Source organism: Aquarana catesbeiana, linkage group LG03 (genome assembly GCF_042186555.1).
Source record: "Aquarana catesbeiana isolate 2022-GZ linkage group LG03, ASM4218655v1, whole genome shotgun sequence".
Classification (NCBI taxonomy): Eukaryota; Metazoa; Chordata; class Amphibia; order Anura; family Ranidae; genus Aquarana; species Aquarana catesbeiana.
The window spans coordinates 644,524,790-644,543,242 of record NC_133326.1 but is presented as its reverse complement, the minus strand read 5'-3'; the positions used below and the strand labels follow the sequence as shown (position 1 = coordinate 644,543,242).

Below are 18,453 nucleotides of genomic sequence, written 5' to 3'. Positions count from 1 at the left end.
AGAGTGGACTCTACCTCGTTTTTTTGCCTGGGTTTCTTCTGCTGGACCTGGCAACATGAGGCTCAAGGTGAACTGTCTTTATTTGTAACCCAGTCACTGATTAAGAATACTGGAAGCGTGTTGGTCCAGGGTTAAGGAAGCCTTTCGGGCGGTGTCTTTTTGCAAGGCCCTTGTTTCCGGTCAAAGAGCATTGAACTGTAGGTAAAACTAAGGCAGAAACTTTAGGCGTTCTCCACCTGTACCGGACTGGACCCTATCTGCATGGTTGCAGGTTAGATTCTCCCTTTTATCTTCAACCTGTCCTAGAAAATTAAACGGGAGAGGACGATTGGCCAGCCTGGGCAAGCCAAATACTTGTGCTTTCAGGCACCCGGTCCCCTTGGCTGAATGGTCTTTTTCCACCATACATGTCAAGATTCAAGCAGCTTGGACCGCTATGGAGGAGGAGCTTTGAGAGCCCGGATAGCTCAGTCGGTAGAGCATCAGACTTTTAATCTGAGGGTCCAGGGTTCAAGTCCCTGTTCGGGCGGTGCCTTTCACTTACCTATGAGGCCTTTGAGCTGCCAATAGGGCAGTCTTTATGCACATCTGCCGGGAATGCTCACTGGCTCAGAGAGATGAAATGTCCTAACTTCCCCCTTTCTAGGCTCCTGGAATCTGCCAGAAATAAAGGTGGCTGAAGGTGATTGCTTGACCAACTGTTTCCCAACAACCCTTGTCTATGGCAGCTTACCTGGGCTCCAGTTCAGGCATGTTATCTAGCGAACTTTCAACAAAGGCCCCAAATCCTTCCACCTTGGTCTTTTCTCAGCAGCATAGCTGTTCAAACACATACGCTCCCAGTGGCCTTTCAGGACTGCTGTGGGAGAAACGCATCTGACATCTAGGGCCCTGTCCCTTTACATTCTCCTTAGTTCTTTCAAATGCTAACACTATTCAGTGGGTAAACAATGCCCACTTAGGCATCGTCCCTGTCTCATTAACATGCCAAGTCCCAGAATGCTCAGGGGCCCACTGGATGACACTTATGTGTCTCTCCTCAATGTCAATTTCTCCTCCAAGGAAGGGCAGATGTTGGCAGGCACTGATTTGGTTAGCTTTGCGCAGTGGCAGTATCATAGCCAATGAGGTTCAACTGAGGCGAGATTATTGCTAATTGCTTCTCGGCCCTTTGGCTAAGATCAAATCTAATATCTGTTCTTATCAGTTTCCAGGAGGTGGTGCTTGCTTCTGTCCCTGATCTATGGCGAGATAGAGATGGGATTGCGGTTGCTATGCAAAACCTGCTGGAGTGAAAGTAACCCGGAGCGGTTTGTAGCCGAAAGGGAAGCCTTCTGATGGGGACGGAGAACCATTCGGTCTTGGCGGAGGGTCGGGATCCTGGCCTTCTGGCCTGGATTGGTTCAGCTCTAGCTCTGGACAGTTATTTGGGAGAGAACGCTGGTTCCCCTTGTTCCCACCGGGGGAGCGGCCAGTATTTCCCAAATGTAATTAGGTAGGAGGGACGGAATGACGGTGAAGCCTGATGGCAAGGGCTCTCTCCGAGCTTCCAGAACTCCATACCTTTCTGCCTGGGGTGGGGGCTGCTGTGGTCTGGGCTGTGGGTCAGGGCTTTTTCGAAAAGCCAGTGGTGAATGTGCCCCTGAAGTGGCAGTTCAGGGGTGCCGTATAGTCACGGTGTGAAAGCACTTGATTTTATGGCACTATGGTCACTTCACCACAACACACGTTTTTCGCACCTGCCTCTTGGGCCGGGCCTTTTGGCCAGGACCAGGGGAAATTTTTATGCCTGGCCGGAGGGCCGGCCATTGTATAGCACAATGGCCACTTTCACTCTCCCATCTCACTATCTTCCCCACTCTTTCTTTTACCCCTGTTTGTCACCTTTTTGTCTTTTTTTTTGGTTGTCTTTGTATACACGTTTTGTCACTGTATGGCGAGTAGGGTGTGGGTCCTCGGGCCTACTCTGAAAGTCTTGGGAGGGGGTGGACATAGGCCTTTTGGCTTGGTTCGCCCTCTCCTTTGAGGGGTCTCTCTTCGGGAGAGCCCCACTGTACTTGGGTTGGTCTGCTTCGGCAGTCCTTCCAGTTGTGGGGGTCCGCCTGGTTTCGGCCGGATGGACCCTTTGTCTGAGTACCTCAGTCCCTGTCTGGAGCCTAACGCCCCGGGGGATCAGGGTAAGGTCCTTCCCTAGTGGAGGACTCTGTACACCCGTTGCACGTTTTTGTGTTTCACTCTTTATGTGTGGGCACTTTTTTTTGGCACTGGGTGGAAGTTTTTGAGGTGTGTTTTGCACGCCACTGGCTTTTCGATAGAGTGATTATTGCTAATTGCTTCTCGGCCTTTTGGTGAAGATCAAGTGTAGTATCTATTCTTATCAGTTTCCAGGAGGTGGCGCTTGCTTCCGTCCCTGATCTATGGTGAAATAGAGATGGGATTGCGGTTGCTATGCAAAACCTGCTGGAGTGAAGGTGACCTGGAGCGGTTTGCAGCCGAAAAGGAAGCCTTCTGATGGGGATGGAGAACCACGGGGTCTGAACCAGAGGGTCGGGACCCTGGTCTTCTGGCCTGGATTGGGGCGGATCTAGCTCCAGACAGTTATTTGGGAGAGAACGCTTACTCCTGCCTTGCAGGTGGGGGAGGGAGTGGCAAGTACTTCCCGAATGTAATTAGGAGGAGTGATGGGAGCGACGGCAGAGCCTGATGGTAAAGGGCTCTTTCCGGCTTCCTGATCTCCATATCCTTCCTGTCTGTGGTGGGGTCTGCTGTGGTCTGGGCTGGGTGGTCAGGGCTTTTTCGAAAAGCCAGTGGTGAATGTGCCCCTGAAGTGGCAGTTCAGGGGTGCCGTATAGTCACAGTGTGAAAGCACTTGATTTTATGGCACCATGGTCACTTCACCACAACACACGTTTTTCGCACCTGCCTCTTGGGCCGGGCCTTTTGGCCAGGACCAGGGGAAATTTTTATGCCTGGCCGGAGGGCCGGCCATTGTATAGCACAATGGCCACTTTCACTCTCCCATCTCACTATCTTTCCCACTCTTTCTTTTACCCCTGTTTGTCACCTTTTTGTCTTTTTTTTGGTTGTCTTTGTATACACGTTTTGTCACTGTGTGGCGAGTAGGGTGTGGGTCCTCGGGCCTACTCTGAAAGTCTTGGGAGGGGGTGGACATAGGCCTTTTGGCTTGGTTCGCCCTCTCCTTTGAGGGGTCTCTCTTCGGGAGAGCCCCACTGTACTTGGGTTGGTCTGCTTCGGCAGTCCTTCCAGTTGTGGGGGTCCGCCTGGTTTCGGCCGGATGGACCCTTTGTCTGAGTACCTCAGTCCCTGTCTGGAGCCTAACGCCCCGGGGGATCAGGGTAAGGTCCTTCCCTAGTGGAGGACTCTGTACACCCGTTGCACGTTTTTGTGTTTCACTCTCTATGTGTGGGCACTTTTTTTTGGCACCGGGTGGAAGTTTTTGAGGTGTGTTTTGCACGCCACTGGCTTTTCGATAGAGTGATTATTGCTAATTGAAAACTTTTCCCAATACCCCGCCACGATGACTTGAAATACAGTCAGCACTGGCAATTTTTGAGAGTCTCTGAGGAGACTGAGCAATGTGTTTTCAACAGCAGATAAGTGACGGCTTCTTACATGCAGACTGAGATGCGTTAGAGTTGAGAAAGTGAGTCACGGGCCCATTGACACCATAGAGAGCTTTTGTGTCATCACGCAGCCTGGGTAGAACAATCAGTGATTGGCACGCGCCGCTCGTTCTTCACTTGCCTGTAATCCAGAGTGGACTCTACCTCGTTTTTTTGCCTGGGTTTCTTCTGCTGGACCTGGCAACATGAGGCTCAAGGTGAACTGTCTTTATTTGTAACCCAGTCACTGATTAAGAATACTGGAAGCGTGTTGGTCCAGGGTTAAGGAAGCCTTTCGGGCGGTGTCTTTTTGCAAGGCCCTTGTTTCCGGTCAAAGAGCATTGAACTGTAGGTAAAACTAAGGCAGAAACTTTAGGCGTTCTCCACCTGTACCGGACTGGACCCTATCTGCATGGTTGCAGGTTAGATTCTCCCTTTTATCTTCAACCTGTCCTAGAAAATTAAACGGGAGAGGACGATTGGCCAGCTTGGGCAAGCCAAATACTTGTGCTTTCAGGCACCCGGTCCCTTTGGCTGAATGGTCTTTTTCCACCATACATGTCAAGATTCAAGCAGCTTGGACCGCTATGGAGGAGGAGCTTTGAGAGCCTGGATAGCTCAGTCGGTAGAGCATCAGACTTTTAATCTGAGGGTCCAGGGTTCAAGTCCCTGTTCGGGCGGTGCCTTTCACTTACCTATGAGGCCTTTGAGCTGTCAATAGGGCAGTCTTTATGCACATCTGCCGGGAATGCTCACTGGCTCAGAGAGATGAAATGTCCTAACTTCCCCCTTTCTAGGCTCCTGGAATCTGCCAGAAATAAAGGTGGCTGAAGGTGATTGCTTGACCAACTGTTTCCCAACAACCCTTGTCTATGGCAGCTTACCTGGGCTCCAGTTCAGGCATGTTATCTAGCGAACTTTCAACAAAGGCCCCAAATCCTTCCACCTTGGTCTTTTCTCAGCAGCATAGCTGTTCAAACACATACGCTCCCAGTGGCCTTTCAGGACTGCTGTGGGAGAAACGCATCTGACATCTAGGGCCCTGTCCCTTTACATTCTCCTTAGTTCTTTCAAATGCTAACACTATTCAGTGGGTAAACAATGCCCACTTAGGCATCGTCCCTGTCTCATTAACATGCCAAGTCCCAGAATGCTCAGCGGCCCACTGGATGACACTTATGTGTCTCTCCTCAATGTCAATTTCTCCTCCAAGGAAGGGCAGATGTTGGCAGGCACTGATTCGGTTAGCTTTGCGCAGTGGCAGTATCATAGCCAATGAGGTTCAACTGAGGCGTGATTATTGCTAATTGCTTCTCGGCCCTTTGGCTAAGATCGAATCTAGTATCTGTTCTTATCAGTTTCCAGGAGGTGGCGCTTGCTTCTGTCCCTGATCTATGGCGAGATAGAGATGGGATTGCGGTTGCTATGCAAAACCTGCTGGAGTGAAGGTAACCCGGAGCGGTTTGTAGCCGAAAGGGAAGCCTTCTGATGGGGACGGAGAACCATTCGGTCTTGGCGGAGGGTCGGGATCCTGGCCTTCTGGCCTGGATTGGGGCAGCTCTAGCTCTGGACAGTTATTTGGGAGAGAACGCTGGCTCCCCTTGCTCCCACCGGGGGAGCGGCCAGTATTTCCCAAATGTAATTAGGTAGGAGGGACGGAACGACGGTGAAGCCTGATGGCAAGGGCACTCTCCAAGCTTCCAGAACTCCATACCTTTCTGCCTGGGGTGGGGGCTGCTGTGGTCTGGGCTGTGGGTCAGGGCTTTTTCGAAAAGCCAGTGGTGAATGTGCCCCTGAAGTGGCAGTTCAGGGGTGCCGTATAGTCACGGTGTGAAAGCACTTGATTTTATGGCACCATGGTCACTTCACCACAACACACGTTTTTCGCACCTGCCTCTTGGGCCGGGCCTTTTGGCCAGGACCAGGGGAAATTTTTATGCCTGGCCGGAGGGCCGGCCATTGTATAGCACAATGGCCACTTTCACTCTCCCATCTCACTATCTTCCCCACTCTTTCTTTTACCCCTGTTTGTCACCTTTTTGTCCTTTTTTTGGTTGTTTTGTATACACGTTTGTCACTGTGTGGCGAGTAGGGTGTGGGTCCTCGGGCCTACTCTGAAAGTCTTGGGAGGGGGTGGACATAGGCCTTTTGGCTTGGTTCGCCCTCTCCTTTGAGGGGTCTCTCTTCGGGAGAGCCCCACTGTACTTGGGTTGGTCTGCTTCGGCAGTCCTTCCAGTTGTGGGGGTCCGCCTGGTTTCGGCCAGATGGACCCTTTGTCTGAGTACCTCAGTCCCTGTCTGGAGCCTAACGCCCTGGGGGATCAGGGTAAGGTCCTTCCCTAGTGGAGGACTCTGTACACCCGTTGCACGTTTTTGTGTTTCACTCTCTATGTGTGGGCACTTTTTTTTGGCACCGGGTGGAAGTTTTTGAGGTGTGTTTTGCACGCCACTGGCTTTTCGATAGAGTGATTATTGCTAATTGCTTCTCGGCCTTTTGGCGAAGATCAAGTGTAGTATCTATTCTTATCAGTTTCCAGGAGGTGGCGCTTGCTTCCGTCCCTGATCTATGGCGAAATAGAGATGGGATTGCGGTTGCTATGCAAAACCTGCTGGAGTGAAGGTGACCTGGAGCGGTTTGTAGCCGAAAGGGAAGCCTTCTGATGGGGATGGAGAATCACGGGGTCTGAACCAGAGGGTCGGGACCCTGGCCTTCTGGCCTGGATTGGGGTGGATCTAGCTCCAGACAGTTATTTGGGAGAGAACGCTTACTCCTGCCTTGCAAGGGGGGGAGGGAGTGGCAAGTACTTCCCGAATGTAATTAGGAGGAGTGATGGGAGCGACGGCAGAGCCTGATGGTAAAGGGCTCTTTCCGGCTTCCTGATCTCCATATCCTTCCTGTCTGTGGTGGGGTCTGCTGTGGTCTGGGCTGGGTGGTCAGGGCTTTTTCGAAAAGCCAGTGGTGAATGTGCCCCTGAAGTGGCAGTTCAGGGGTGCCATATAGTCACGGTGTGAAAGCACTTGATTTTATGGCACCATGGTCACTTCACCACAACACACGTTTTTCGCACCTGCCTCTTGGGCCGGGCCTTTTGGCCAGGACCAGGGGAAATTTTTATGCCTGGCCGGAGGGCTGGCCATTGTATAGCACAATGGCCACTTTCACTCTCCCATCTCACCATCTTCCCCACTCTTTCTTTTACCCCTGTTTGTCACCTTTTTGTCTTTTTTTTGGTTGTCTTTGTATACACGTTTTGTCACTGTGTGGCGAGTAGGGTGTGGGTCCTCGGGCCTACTCTGAAAGTCTTGGGAGGGGGTGGACATAGGCCTTTTGGCTTGGTTCGCCCTCTCCTTTGAGGGGTCTCTCTTCGGGAGAGCCCCACTGTACTTGGGTTGGTCTGCTTCGGCAGTCCTTCCAGTTGTGGGGGTCCGCCTGGTTTCGGCCGGATGGACCCCTTTGTCTGAGTACCTCAGTCCCTGTCTGGAGCCTAACGCCCCGGGGGATCAGGGTAAGGTCCTTCCCTAGTGGAGGACTCTGTACACCCGTTGCACGTTTTTGTGTTTCACTCTCTATGTGTGGGCACTTTTTTTTGGCACCGGGTGGAAGTTTTTGAGGTGTGTTTTGCACGCCACTGGCTTTTCGATAGAGTGAGAGAGTGATTATTGCTAATTGAAAACTTTTCCCAATACCCCGCCACGATGACTTGAAATACAGTCAGCACTGGCAATTTTTGAGAGTCTCTGAGGAGACTGAGCAATGTGTTTTCAACAGCAGATAAGTGACGGCTTCTTACATGCAGACTGAGATGCGTTAGAGTTGAGAAAGTGAGTCACGGGCCCATTGACACCATAGAGAGCTTTTGTGTCATCACGCAGCCTGGGTAGAACAATCAGTGATTGGCACGCGCCGCTCGTTCTTCACTTGCCTGTAATCCAGAGTGGACTCTACCTCGTTTTTTTGCCTGGGTTTCTTCTGCTGGACCTGGCAACATGAGGCTCAAGGTGAACTGTCTTTATTTGTAACCCAGTCACTGATTAAGAATACTGGAAGCGTGTTGGTCCAGGGTTAAGGAAGCCTTTCGGGCGGTGTCTTTTTGCAAGGCCCTTGTTTCCGGTCAAAGAGCATTGAACTGTAGGTAAAACTAAGGCAGAAACTTTAGGCGTTCTCCACCTGTACCGGACTGGACCCTATCTGCATGGTTGCAGGTTAGATTCTCCCTTTTATCTTCAACCTGTCCTAGAAAATTAAACGGGAGAGGACGATTGGCCAGCCTGGGCAAGCCAAATACTTGTGCTTTCAGGCACCCGGTCCCCTTGGCTGAATGGTCTTTTTCCACCATACATGTCAAGATTCAAGCAGCTTGGACCGCTATGGAGGAGGAGCTTTGAGAGCCCGGATAGCTCAGTCGGTAGAGCATCAGACTTTTAATCTGAGGGTCCAGGGTTCAAGTCCCTGTTCGGGCGGTGCCTTTCACTTACCTATGAGGCCTTTGAGCTGCCAATAGGGCAGTCTTTATGCACATCTGCCGGGAATGCTCACTGGCTCAGAGAGATGAAATGTCCTAACTTCCCCCTTTCTAGGCTCCTGGAATCTGCCAGAAATAAAGGTGGCTGAAGGTGATTGCTTGACCAACTGTTTCCCAACAACCCTTGTCTATGGCAGCTTACCTGGGCTCCAGTTCAGGCATGTTATCTAGCGAACTTTCAACAAAGGCCCCAAATCCTTCCACCTTGGTCTTTTCTCAGCAGCATAGCTGTTCAAACACATATGCTCCCAGTGGCCTTTCAGGACTGCTGTGAGAGAAACGCATCTGACAGGAGAATCTAGGGCCCTGTCCCTTTAGATTCTCCTTAGTTCTTTCAAATGCTAACACTATTCAGTGGGTAAACAATGCCCACTTAGGCATCGTCCCTGTCTCATTAACATGCCAAGTCCCAGAATGCTCAGCGGCCCACTGGATGACACTTATGTGTCTCTCCTCAATGTCAATTTCTCCTCCAAGGAAGGGCAGATGTTGGCAGGCACTGATTTGGTTAGCTTTGCGCAGTGGCAGTATCATAGCCAATGAGGTTCAACTGAGGCGTGATTATTGCTAATTGCTTCTCGGCCCTTTGGCTAAGATCAAATCTAATATCTGTTCTTATCAGTTTCCAGGAGGTGGTGCTTGCTTCTGTCCCTGATCTATGGCGAGATAGAGATGGGATTGCGGTTGCTATGCAAAACCTGCTGGAGTGAAAGTAACCCGGAGCGGTTTGTAGCCGAAAGGGAAGCCTTCTGATGGGGACGGAGAACCATTCGGTCTTGGCGGAGGGTCGGGATCCTGGCCTTCTGGCCTGGATTGGTTCAGCTCTAGCTCTGGACAGTTATTTGGGAGAGAACGCTGGTTCCCCTTGCTCCCACCGGGGGAGCGGCCAGTATTTCCCAAATGTAATTAGGTAGGAGGGACGGAATGACGGTGAAGCCTGATGGCAAGGGCTCTCTCCGAGCTTCCAGAACTCCATACCTTTCTGCCTGGGGTGGGGGCTGCTGTGGTCTGGGCTGTGGGTCAGGGCTTTTTCGAAAAGCCAGTGGTGAATGTGCCCCTGAAGTGGCAGTTCAGGGGTGCCGTATAGTCACGGTGTGAAAGCACTTGATTTTATGGCACTATGGTCACTTCACCACAACACACGTTTTTCGCACCTGCCTCTTGGGCCGGGCCTTTTGGCCAGGACCAGGGGAAATTTTTATGCCTGGCCGGAGGGCCGGCCATTGTATAGCACAATGGCCACTTTCACTCTCCCATCTCACTATCTTCCCCACTCTTTCTTTTACCCCTGTTTGTCACCTTTTTGTCTTTTTTTTTGGTTGTCTTTGTATACACGTTTTGTCACTGTATGGCGAGTAGGGTGTGGGTCCTCGGGCCTACTCTGAAAGTCTTGGGAGGGGGTGGACATAGGCCTTTTGGCTTGGTTCGCCCTCTCCTTTGAGGGGTCTCTCTTCGGGAGAGCCCCACTGTACTTGGGTTGGTCTGCTTCGGCAGTCCTTCCAGTTGTGGGGGTCCGCCTGGTTTCGGCCGGATGGACCCTTTGTCTGAGTACCTCAGTCCCTGTCTGGAGCCTAACGCCCTGGGGGATCAGGGTAAGGTCCTTCCCTAGTGGAGGACTCTGTACACCCGTTGCACGTTTTTGTGTTTCACTCTTTATGTGTGGGCACTTTTTTTTGGCACTGGGTGGAAGTTTTTGAGGTGTGTTTTGCACGCCACTGGCTTTTCGATAGAGTGATTATTGCTAATTGCTTCTCGGCCTTTTGGTGAAGATCAAGTGTAGTATCTATTCTTATCAGTTTCCAGGAGGTGGCGCTTGCTTCCGTCCCTGATCTATGGTGAAATAGAGATGGGATTGCGGTTGCTATGCAAAACCTGCTGGAGTGAAGGTGACCTGGAGCGGTTTGCAGCCGAAAAGGAAGCCTTCTGATGGGGATGGAGAACCACGGGGTCTGAACCAGAGGGTCGGGACCCTGGTCTTCTGGCCTGGATTGGGGCGGATCTAGCTCCAGACAGTTATTTGGGAGAGAACGCTTACTCCTGCCTTGCAGGTGGGGGAGGGAGTGGCAAGTACTTCCCGAATGTAATTAGGAGGAGTGATGGGAGCGACGGCAGAGCCTGATGGTAAAGGGCTCTTTCCGGCTTCCTGATCTCCATATCCTTCCTGTCTGTGGTGGGGTCTGCTGTGGTCTGGGCTGGGTGGTCAGGGCTTTTTCGAAAAGCCAGTGGTGAATGTTCCCTTGAAGTGGCAGTTCAGGGGTGCCGTATAGTCACAGTGTGAAAGCACTTGATTTTATGGCACCATGGTCACTTCACCACAACACACGTTTTTCGCACCTGCCTCTTGGGCCGGGCCTTTTGGCCAGGACCAGGGGAAATTTTTATGCCTGGCCGGAGGGCCGGCCATTGTATAGCACAATGGCCACTTTCACTCTCCCATCTCACTATCTTTCCCACTCTTTCTTTTACCCCTGTTTGTCACCTTTTTGTCTTTTTTTTGGTTGTCTTTGTATACACGTTTTGTCACTGTGTGGCGAGTAGGGTGTGGGTCCTCGGGCCTACTCTGAAAGTCTTGGGAGGGGGTGGACATAGGCCTTTTGGCTTGGTTCGCCCTCTCCTTTGAGGGGTCTCTCTTCGGGAGAGCCCCACTGTACTTGGGTTGGTCTGCTTCGGCAGTCCTTCCAGTTGTGGGGGTCCGCCTGGTTTCGGCCGGATGGACCCTTTGTCTGAGTACCTCAGTCCCTGTCTGGAGCCTAACGCCCCGGGGGATCAGGGTAAGGTCCTTCCCTAGTGGAGGACTCTGTACACCCGTTGCACGTTTTTGTGTTTCACTCTCTATGTGTGGGCACTTTTTTTTGGCACCGGGTGGAAGTTTTTGAGGTGTGTTTTGCACGCCACTGGCTTTTCGATAGAGTGATTATTGCTAATTGAAAACTTTTCCCAATACCCCGCCACGATGACTTGAAATACAGTCAGCACTGGCAATTTTTGAGAGTCTCTGAGGAGACTGAGCAATGTGTTTTCAACAGCAGATAAGTGACGGCTTCTTACATGCAGACTGAGATGCGTTAGAGTTGAGAAAGTGAGTCACGGGCCCATTGACACCATAGAGAGCTTTTGTGTCATCACGCAGCCTGGGTAGAACAATCAGTGATTGGCACGCGCCGCTCGTTCTTCACTTGCCTGTAATCCAGAGTGGACTCTACCTCGTTTTTTTGCCTGGGTTTCTTCTGCTGGACCTGGCAACATGAGGCTCAAGGTGAACTGTCTTTATTTGTAACCCAGTCACTGATTAAGAATACTGGAAGCGTGTTGGTCCAGGGTTAAGGAAGCCTTTCGGGCGGTGTCTTTTTGCAAGGCCCTTGTTTCCGGTCAAAGAGCATTGAACTGTAGGTAAAACTAAGGCAGAAACTTTAGGCGTTCTCCACCTGTACCGGACTGGACCCTATCTGCATGGTTGCAGGTTAGATTCTCCCTTTTATCTTCAACCTGTCCTAGAAAATTAAACGGGAGAGGACGATTGGCCAGCCTGGGCAAGCCAAATACTTGTGCTTTCAGGCACCCGGTCCCCTTGGCTGAATGGTCTTTTTCCACCATACATGTCAAGATTCAAGCAGCTTGGACCGCTATGGAGGAGGAGCTTTGAGAGCCCGGTTAGCTCAGTCGGTAGAGCATCAGACTTTTAATCTGAGGGTCCAGGGTTCAAGTCCCTGTTCGGGCGGTGCCTTTCACTTACCTATGAGGCCTTTGAGCTGCCAATAAGGCAGTCTTTATGCACATCTGCCGGGAATGCTCACTGGCTCAGAGAGATGAAATGTCCTAACTTCCCCCTTTCTAGGCTCCTGGAATCTGCCAGAAATAAAGGTGGCTGAAGGTGATTGCTTGACCAACTGTTTCCCAACAACCCTTGTCTATGGCAGCTTACCTGGGCTCCAGTTCAGGCATGTTATCTAGCGAACTTTCAACAAAGGCCCCAAATCCTTCCACCTTGGTCTTTTCTCAGCAGCATAGCTGTTCAAACACATACGCTCCCAGTGGCCTTTCAGGACTGCTGTGGGAGAAACGCATCTGACATCTAGGGCCCTGTCCCTTTAGATTCTCCTTAGTTCTTTCAAATGCTAACACTATTCAGTGGGTAAACAATGCCCACTTAGGCATCGTCCCTGTCTCATTAACATGCCAAGTCCCAGAATGCTCAGCGGCCCACTGGATGACACTTATGTGTCTCTCCTCAATGTCAATTTCTCCTCCAAGGAAGGGCAGATGTTGGCAGGCACTGATTTGGTTAGCTTTGCGCAGTGGCAGTATCATAGCCAATGAGGTTCAACTGAGGCGTGATTATTGCTAATTGCTTCTCGGCCCTTTGGCTAAGATCAAATCTAATATCTGTTCTTATCAGTTTCCAGGAGGTGGTGCTTGCTTCTGTCCCTGATCTATGGCGAGATAGAGATGGGATTGCGGTTGCTATGCAAAACCTGCTGGAGTGAAAGTAACCCGGAGCGGTTTGTAGCCGAAAGGGAAGCCTTCTGATGGGGACGGAGAACCATTCAGTCTTGGCGGAGGGTCGGGATCCTGGCCTTCTGGCCTGGATTGGGGCAGCTCTAGCTCTGGACAGTTATTTGGGAGAGAACGCTGGTTCCCCTTGCTCCCACCGGGGGAGCGGCCAGTATTTCCCAAATGTAATTAGGTAGGAGGGACGGAATGACGGTGAAGCCTGATGGCAAGGGCTCTCTCCGAGCTTCCAGAACTCCATACCTTTCTGCCTGGGGTGGGGGCTGCTGTGGTCTGGGCTGTGGGTCAGGGCTTTTTCGAAAAGCCAGTGGTGAATGTGCCCCTGAAGTGGCAGTTCAGGGGTGCCGTATAGTCACGGTGTGAAAGCACTTGATTTTATGGCACTATGGTCACTTCACCACAACACACGTTTTTCGCACCTGCCTCTTGGGCCGGGCCTTTTGGCCAGGACCAGGGGAAATTTTTATGCCTGGCCGGAGGGCCGGCCATTGTATAGCACAATGGCCACTTTCACTCTCCCATCTCACTATCTTCCCCACTCTTTCTTTTACCCCTGTTTGTCACCTTTTTGTCTTTTTTTTTGGTTGTCTTTGTATACACGTTTTGTCACTGTATGGCGAGTAGGGTGTGGGTCCTCGGGCCTACTCTGAAAGTCTTGGGAGGGGGTGGACATAGGCCTTTTGGCTTGGTTCGCCCTCTCCTTTGAGGGGTCTCTCTTCGGGAGAGCCCCACTGTACTTGGGTTGGTCTGCTTCGGCAGTCCTTCCAGTTGTGGGGGTCCGCCTGGTTTCGGCCGGATGGACCCTTTGTCTGAGTACCTCAGTCCCTGTCTGGAGCCTAACGCCCCGGGGGATCAGGGTAAGGTCCTTCCCTAGTGGAGGACTCTGTACACCCGTTGCACGTTTTTGTGTTTCACTCTTTATGTGTGGGCACTTTTTTTTGGCACTGGGTGGAAGTTTTTGAGGTGTGTTTTGCACGCCACTGGCTTTTCGATAGAGTGATTATTGCTAATTGCTTCTCGGCCTTTTGGTGAAGATCAAGTGTAGTATCTATTCTTATCAGTTTCCAGGAGGTGGCGCTTGCTTCCGTCCCTGATCTATGGTGAAATAGAGATGGGATTGCGGTTGCTATGCAAAACCTGCTGGAGTGAAGGTGACCTGGAGCGGTTTGCAGCCGAAAAGGAAGCCTTCTGATGGGGATGGAGAACCACGGGGTCTGAACCAGAGGGTCGGGACCCTGGTCTTCTGGCCTGGATTGGGGCGGATCTAGCTCCAGACAGTTATTTGGGAGAGAACGCTTACTCCTGCCTTGCAGGTGGGGGAGGGAGTGGCAAGTACTTCCCGAATGTAATTAGGAGGAGTGATGGGAGCGACGGCAGAGCCTGATGGTAAAGGGCTCTTTCCGGCTTCCTGATCTCCATATCCTTCCTGTCTGTGGTGGGGTCTGCTGTGGTCTGGGCTGGGTGGTCAGGGCTTTTTCGAAAAGCCAGTGGTGAATGTGCCCCTGAAGTGGCAGTTCAGGGGTGCCGTATAGTCACAGTGTGAAAGCACTTGATTTTATGGCACCATGGTCACTTCACCACAACACACGTTTTTCGCACCTGCCTCTTGGGCCGGGCCTTTTGGCCAGGACCAGGGGAAATTTTTATGCCTGGCCGGAGGGCCGGCCATTGTATAGCACAATGGCCACTTTCACTCTCCCATCTCACTATCTTCCCCACTCTTTCTTTTACCCCTGTTTGTCACCTTTTTGTCTTTTTTTTGGTTGTCTTTGTATACACGTTTTGTCACTGTGTGGCGAGTAGGGTGTGGGTCCTCGGGCCTACTCTGAAAGTCTTGGGAGGGGGTGGACATAGGCCTTTTGGCTTGGTTCGCCCTCTCCTTTGAGGGGTCTCTCTTCGGGAGAGCCCCACTGTACTTGGGTTGGTCTGCTTCGGCAGTCCTTCCAGTTGTGGGGGTCCGCCTGGTTTCGGCCGGATGGACCCTTTGTCTGAGTACCTCAGTCCCTGTCTGGAGCCTAACGCCCCGGGGGATCAGGGTAAGGTCCTTCCCTAGTGGAGGACTCTGTACACCCGTTGCACGTTTTTGTGTTTCACTCTCTATGTGTGGGCACTTTTTTTTGGCACCGGGTGGAAGTTTTTGAGGTGTGTTTTGCACGCCACTGGCTTTTCGATAGAGTGATTATTGCTAATTGAAAACTTTTCCCAATACCCCGCCACGATGACTTGAAATACAGTCAGCACTGGCAATTTTTGAGAGTCTCTGAGGAGACTGAGCAATGTGTTTTCAACAGCAGATAAGTGACGGCTTCTTACATGCAGACTGAGATGCGTTAGAGTTGAGAAAGTGAGTCACGGGCCCATTGACACCATAGAGAGCTTTTGTGTCATCACGCAGCCTGGGTAGAACAATCAGTGATTGGCACGCGCCGCTCGTTCTTCACTTGCCTGTAATCCAGAGTGGACTCTACCTCGTTTTTTTGCCTGGGTTTCTTCTGCTGGACCTGGCAACATGAGGCTCAAGGTGAACTGTCTTTATTTGTAACCCAGTCACTGATTAAGAATACTGGAAGCGTGTTGGTCCAGGGTTAAGGAAGCCTTTCGGGCGGTGTCTTTTTGCAAGGCCCTTGTTTCCGGTCAAAGAGCATTGAACTGTAGGTAAAACTAAGGCAGAAACTATAGGCGTTCTCCACCTGTACCGGACTGGACCCTATCTGCATGGTTGCAGGTTAGATTCTCCCTTTTATCTTCAACCTGTCCTAGAAAATTAAACGGGAGAGGACGATTGGCCAGCCTGGGCAAGCCAAATACTTGTGCTTTCAGGCACCCGGTCCCCTTGGCTGAATGGTCTTTTTCCACCATACATGTCAAGATTCAAGCAGCTTGGACCGCTATGGAGGAGGAGCTTTGAGAGCCTGGATAGCTCAGTCGGTAGAGCATCAGACTTTTAATCTGAGGGTCCAGGGTTCAAGTCCCTGTTCGGGCGGTGCCTTTCACTTACCTATGAGGCCTTTGAGCTGCCAATAGGGCAGTCTTTATGCACATCTGCCGGGAATGCTCACTGGCTCAGAGAGATGAAATGTCCTAACTTCCCCCTTTCTAGGCTCCTGGAATCTGCCAGAAATAAAGGTGGCTGAAGGTGATTGCTTGACCAACTGTTTCCCAACAACCCTTGTCTATGGCAGCTTACCTGGGCTCCAGTTCAGGCATGTTATCTAGCGAACTTTCAACAAAGGCCCCAAATCCTTCCACCTTGGTCTTTTCTCAGCAGCATAGCTGTTCAAACACATACGCTCCCAGTGGCCTTTCAGGACTGCTGTGGGAGAAACGCATCTGACATCTAGGGCCCTGTCCCTTTACATTCTCCTTAGTTCTTTCAAATGCTAACACTATTCAGTGGGTAAACAATGCCCACTTAGGCATCGTCCCTGTCTCATTAACATGCCAAGTCCCAGAATGCTCAGCGGCCCACTGGATGACACTTATGTGTCTCTCCTCAATGTCAATTTCTCCTCCAAGGAAGGGCAGATGTTGGCAGGCACTGATTTGGTTAGCTTTGCGCAGTGGCAGTATCATAGCCAATGAGGTTCAACTGAGGCGTGATTATTGCTAATTGAAAACTTTTCCCAATACCCCGCCACGATGACTTGAAATACAGTCAGCACTGGCAATTTTTGAGAGTCTCTGAGGAGACTGAGCAATGTGTTTTCAACAGCAGATAAGTGACGGCTTCTTACATGCAGACTGAGATGCGTTAGAGTTGAGAAAGTGAGTCACGGGCCCATTGACACCATAGAGAGCTTTTGTGTCATCACGCAGCCTGGGTAGAACAATCAGTGATTGGCACGCGCCGCTCGTTCTTCACTTGCCTGTAATCCAGAGTGGACTCTACCTCGTTTTTTTGCCTGGGTTTCTTCTGCTGGACCTGGCAACATGAGGCTCAAGGTGAACTGTCTTTATTTGTAACCCAGTCACTGATTAAGAATACTGGAAGCGTGTTGGTCCAGGGTTAAGGAAGCCTTTCGGGCGGTGTCTTTTTGCAAGGCCCTTGTTTCCGGTCAAAGAGCATTGAACTGTAGGTAAAACTAAGGCAGAAACTTTAGGCGTTCTCCACCTGTACCGGACTGGACCCTATCTGCATGGTTGCAGGTTAGATTCTCCCTTTTATCTTCAACCTGTCCTAGAAAATTAAACGGGAGAGGACGATTGGCCAGCCTGGGCAAGCCAAATACTTGTGCTTTCAGGCACCCGGTCCCCTTGGCTGAATGGTCTTTTTCCACCATACATGTCAAGATTCAAGCAGCTTGGACCGCTATGGAGGAGGAGCTTTGAGAGCCCGGATAGCTCAGTCGGTAGAGCATCAGACTTTTAATCTGAGGGTCCAGGGTTCAAGTCCCTGTTTGGGCGGTGCCTTTCACTTACCTATGAGGCCTTTGAGCTGCCAATAGGGCAGTCTTTATGCACATCTGCACATCTGCCGGGAATGCTCACTGGCTCAGAGAGATGAAATGCCCTAACTTCCCCCTTTCTAGGCTCCTGGAATCTGCCAGAAATAAAGGTGGCTGAAGGTGATTGCTTGACCAACTGTTTCCCAACAACCCTTGTCTATGGCAGCTTACCTGGGCTCCAGTTCAGGCATGTTATCTAGCGAACTTTCAACAAAGGCCCCAAATCCTTCCACCTTGGTCTTTTCTCAGCAGCATAGCTGTTCAAACACATACGCTCCCAGTGGCCTTTCAGGACTGCTGTGGGAGAAACGCATCTGACATCTAGGGCCCTGTCCCTTTAGATTCTCCTTAGTTCTTTCAAATGCTAACACTATTCAGTGGGTAAACAATGCCCACTTAGGCATCGTCCCTGTCTCATTAACATGCCAAGTCCCAGAATGCTCAGCGGCCCACTGGATGACACTTATGTGTCTCTCCTCAATGTCAATTTCTCCTCCAAGGAAGGGCAGATGTTGGCAGGCACTGATTTGGTTAGCTTTGCGCAGTGGCAGTATCATAGCCAATGAGGTTCAACTGAGGCGTGATTATTGCTAATTGCTTCTCGGCCTTTTGGCGAAGATCAAGTGTAGTATCTGTTCTTATCAGTTTCCAGGAGGTGGCGCTTGCTTCTGTCCCTGATCTATGGCGAGATAGAGATGGGATTGCGGTTGCTATGCAAAACCTGCTGGAGTGAAGGTAACCCGGAGCGGTTTGTAGCCGAAAGGGAAGCCTTCTGATGGGGACGGAGAACCATTCGGTCTTGGCGGAGGGTCGGGATCCTGGCCTTCTGGCCTGGATTGGGGCAGCTCTAGCTCTGGACAGTTATTTGGGAGAGAACGCTGGCTCCCCTTGCTCCCACCGGGGGAGCGGCCAGTATTTCCCAAATGTAATTAGGTAGGAGGGACGGAACGACGGTGAAGCCTGATGGCAAGGGCTCTCTCCAAGCTTCCAGAACTCCATACCTTTCTGCCTGGGGTGGGGGCTGCTGTGGTCTGGGCTGTGGGTCAGGGCTTTTTCGAAAAGCCAGTGGTGAATGTGCCCCTGAAGTGGCAGTTCAGGGGTGCCGTATAGTCACGGTGTGAAAGCACTTGATTTTATGGCACCATGGTCACTTCACCACAACACATGTTTTTCGCACCTGCCTCTTGGGCCGGGCCTTTTGGCCAGGACCAGGGGAAATTTTTATGCCTGGCCGGAGGGCCGGCCATTGTATAGCACAATGGCCACTTTCACTCTCCCATCTCACTATCTTCCCCACTCTTTCTTTTACCCCTGTTTGTCACCTTTTTGTCTTTTTTTGGTTGTCTTTGTATAC

At 51.2% G+C, this 18,453-nt stretch overlaps 3 non-coding genes and 10 pseudogenes across 3 annotated transcripts; all 13 read left to right on the top strand.

The window, feature by feature from the left end:
• The first annotated feature begins 456 nt into the window (after positions 1 to 456).
• TRNAK-UUU (transfer RNA lysine (anticodon UUU)) lies at positions 457 to 529 on the top strand. Its single transcript has one exon. It is a non-coding gene; the product is annotated as a tRNA-Lys (tRNA).
• A 566-nt stretch (positions 530 to 1,095) lies between these two features.
• Positions 1,096 to 1,160, top strand: LOC141135519 (U4 spliceosomal RNA; annotated as a pseudogene).
• A 2,307-nt stretch (positions 1,161 to 3,467) lies between these two features.
• LOC141135543 (U4 spliceosomal RNA) lies at positions 3,468 to 3,589 on the top strand (annotated as a pseudogene).
• Positions 3,590 to 4,869: 1,280 nt separating this feature from the next.
• On the top strand, positions 4,870 to 4,934 carry LOC141135401 (U4 spliceosomal RNA; annotated as a pseudogene).
• A 1,166-nt stretch (positions 4,935 to 6,100) lies between these two features.
• Positions 6,101 to 6,233, top strand: LOC141135904 (U2 spliceosomal RNA; annotated as a pseudogene).
• A 1,006-nt stretch (positions 6,234 to 7,239) lies between these two features.
• On the top strand, positions 7,240 to 7,369 carry LOC141135523 (U4 spliceosomal RNA; annotated as a pseudogene).
• A 641-nt stretch (positions 7,370 to 8,010) lies between these two features.
• On the top strand, positions 8,011 to 8,083 carry TRNAK-UUU (transfer RNA lysine (anticodon UUU)). The gene has a single exon. It is a non-coding gene; the product is annotated as a tRNA-Lys (tRNA).
• Positions 8,084 to 8,655: 572 nt separating this feature from the next.
• LOC141135318 (U4 spliceosomal RNA) lies at positions 8,656 to 8,720 on the top strand (annotated as a pseudogene).
• A 2,307-nt stretch (positions 8,721 to 11,027) lies between these two features.
• LOC141135542 (U4 spliceosomal RNA) lies at positions 11,028 to 11,149 on the top strand (annotated as a pseudogene).
• Positions 11,150 to 12,429: 1,280 nt separating this feature from the next.
• LOC141135317 (U4 spliceosomal RNA) lies at positions 12,430 to 12,494 on the top strand (annotated as a pseudogene).
• Positions 12,495 to 14,801: 2,307 nt separating this feature from the next.
• On the top strand, positions 14,802 to 14,923 carry LOC141135541 (U4 spliceosomal RNA; annotated as a pseudogene).
• A 1,280-nt stretch (positions 14,924 to 16,203) lies between these two features.
• LOC141135015 (U4 spliceosomal RNA) lies at positions 16,204 to 16,344 on the top strand. The gene has a single exon (XR_012243322.1). It is a non-coding gene; the product is annotated as a U4 spliceosomal RNA (small nuclear RNA).
• A 1,288-nt stretch (positions 16,345 to 17,632) lies between these two features.
• LOC141135400 (U4 spliceosomal RNA) lies at positions 17,633 to 17,697 on the top strand (annotated as a pseudogene).
• The last annotated feature ends 756 nt before the right edge of the window (positions 17,698 to 18,453 follow it).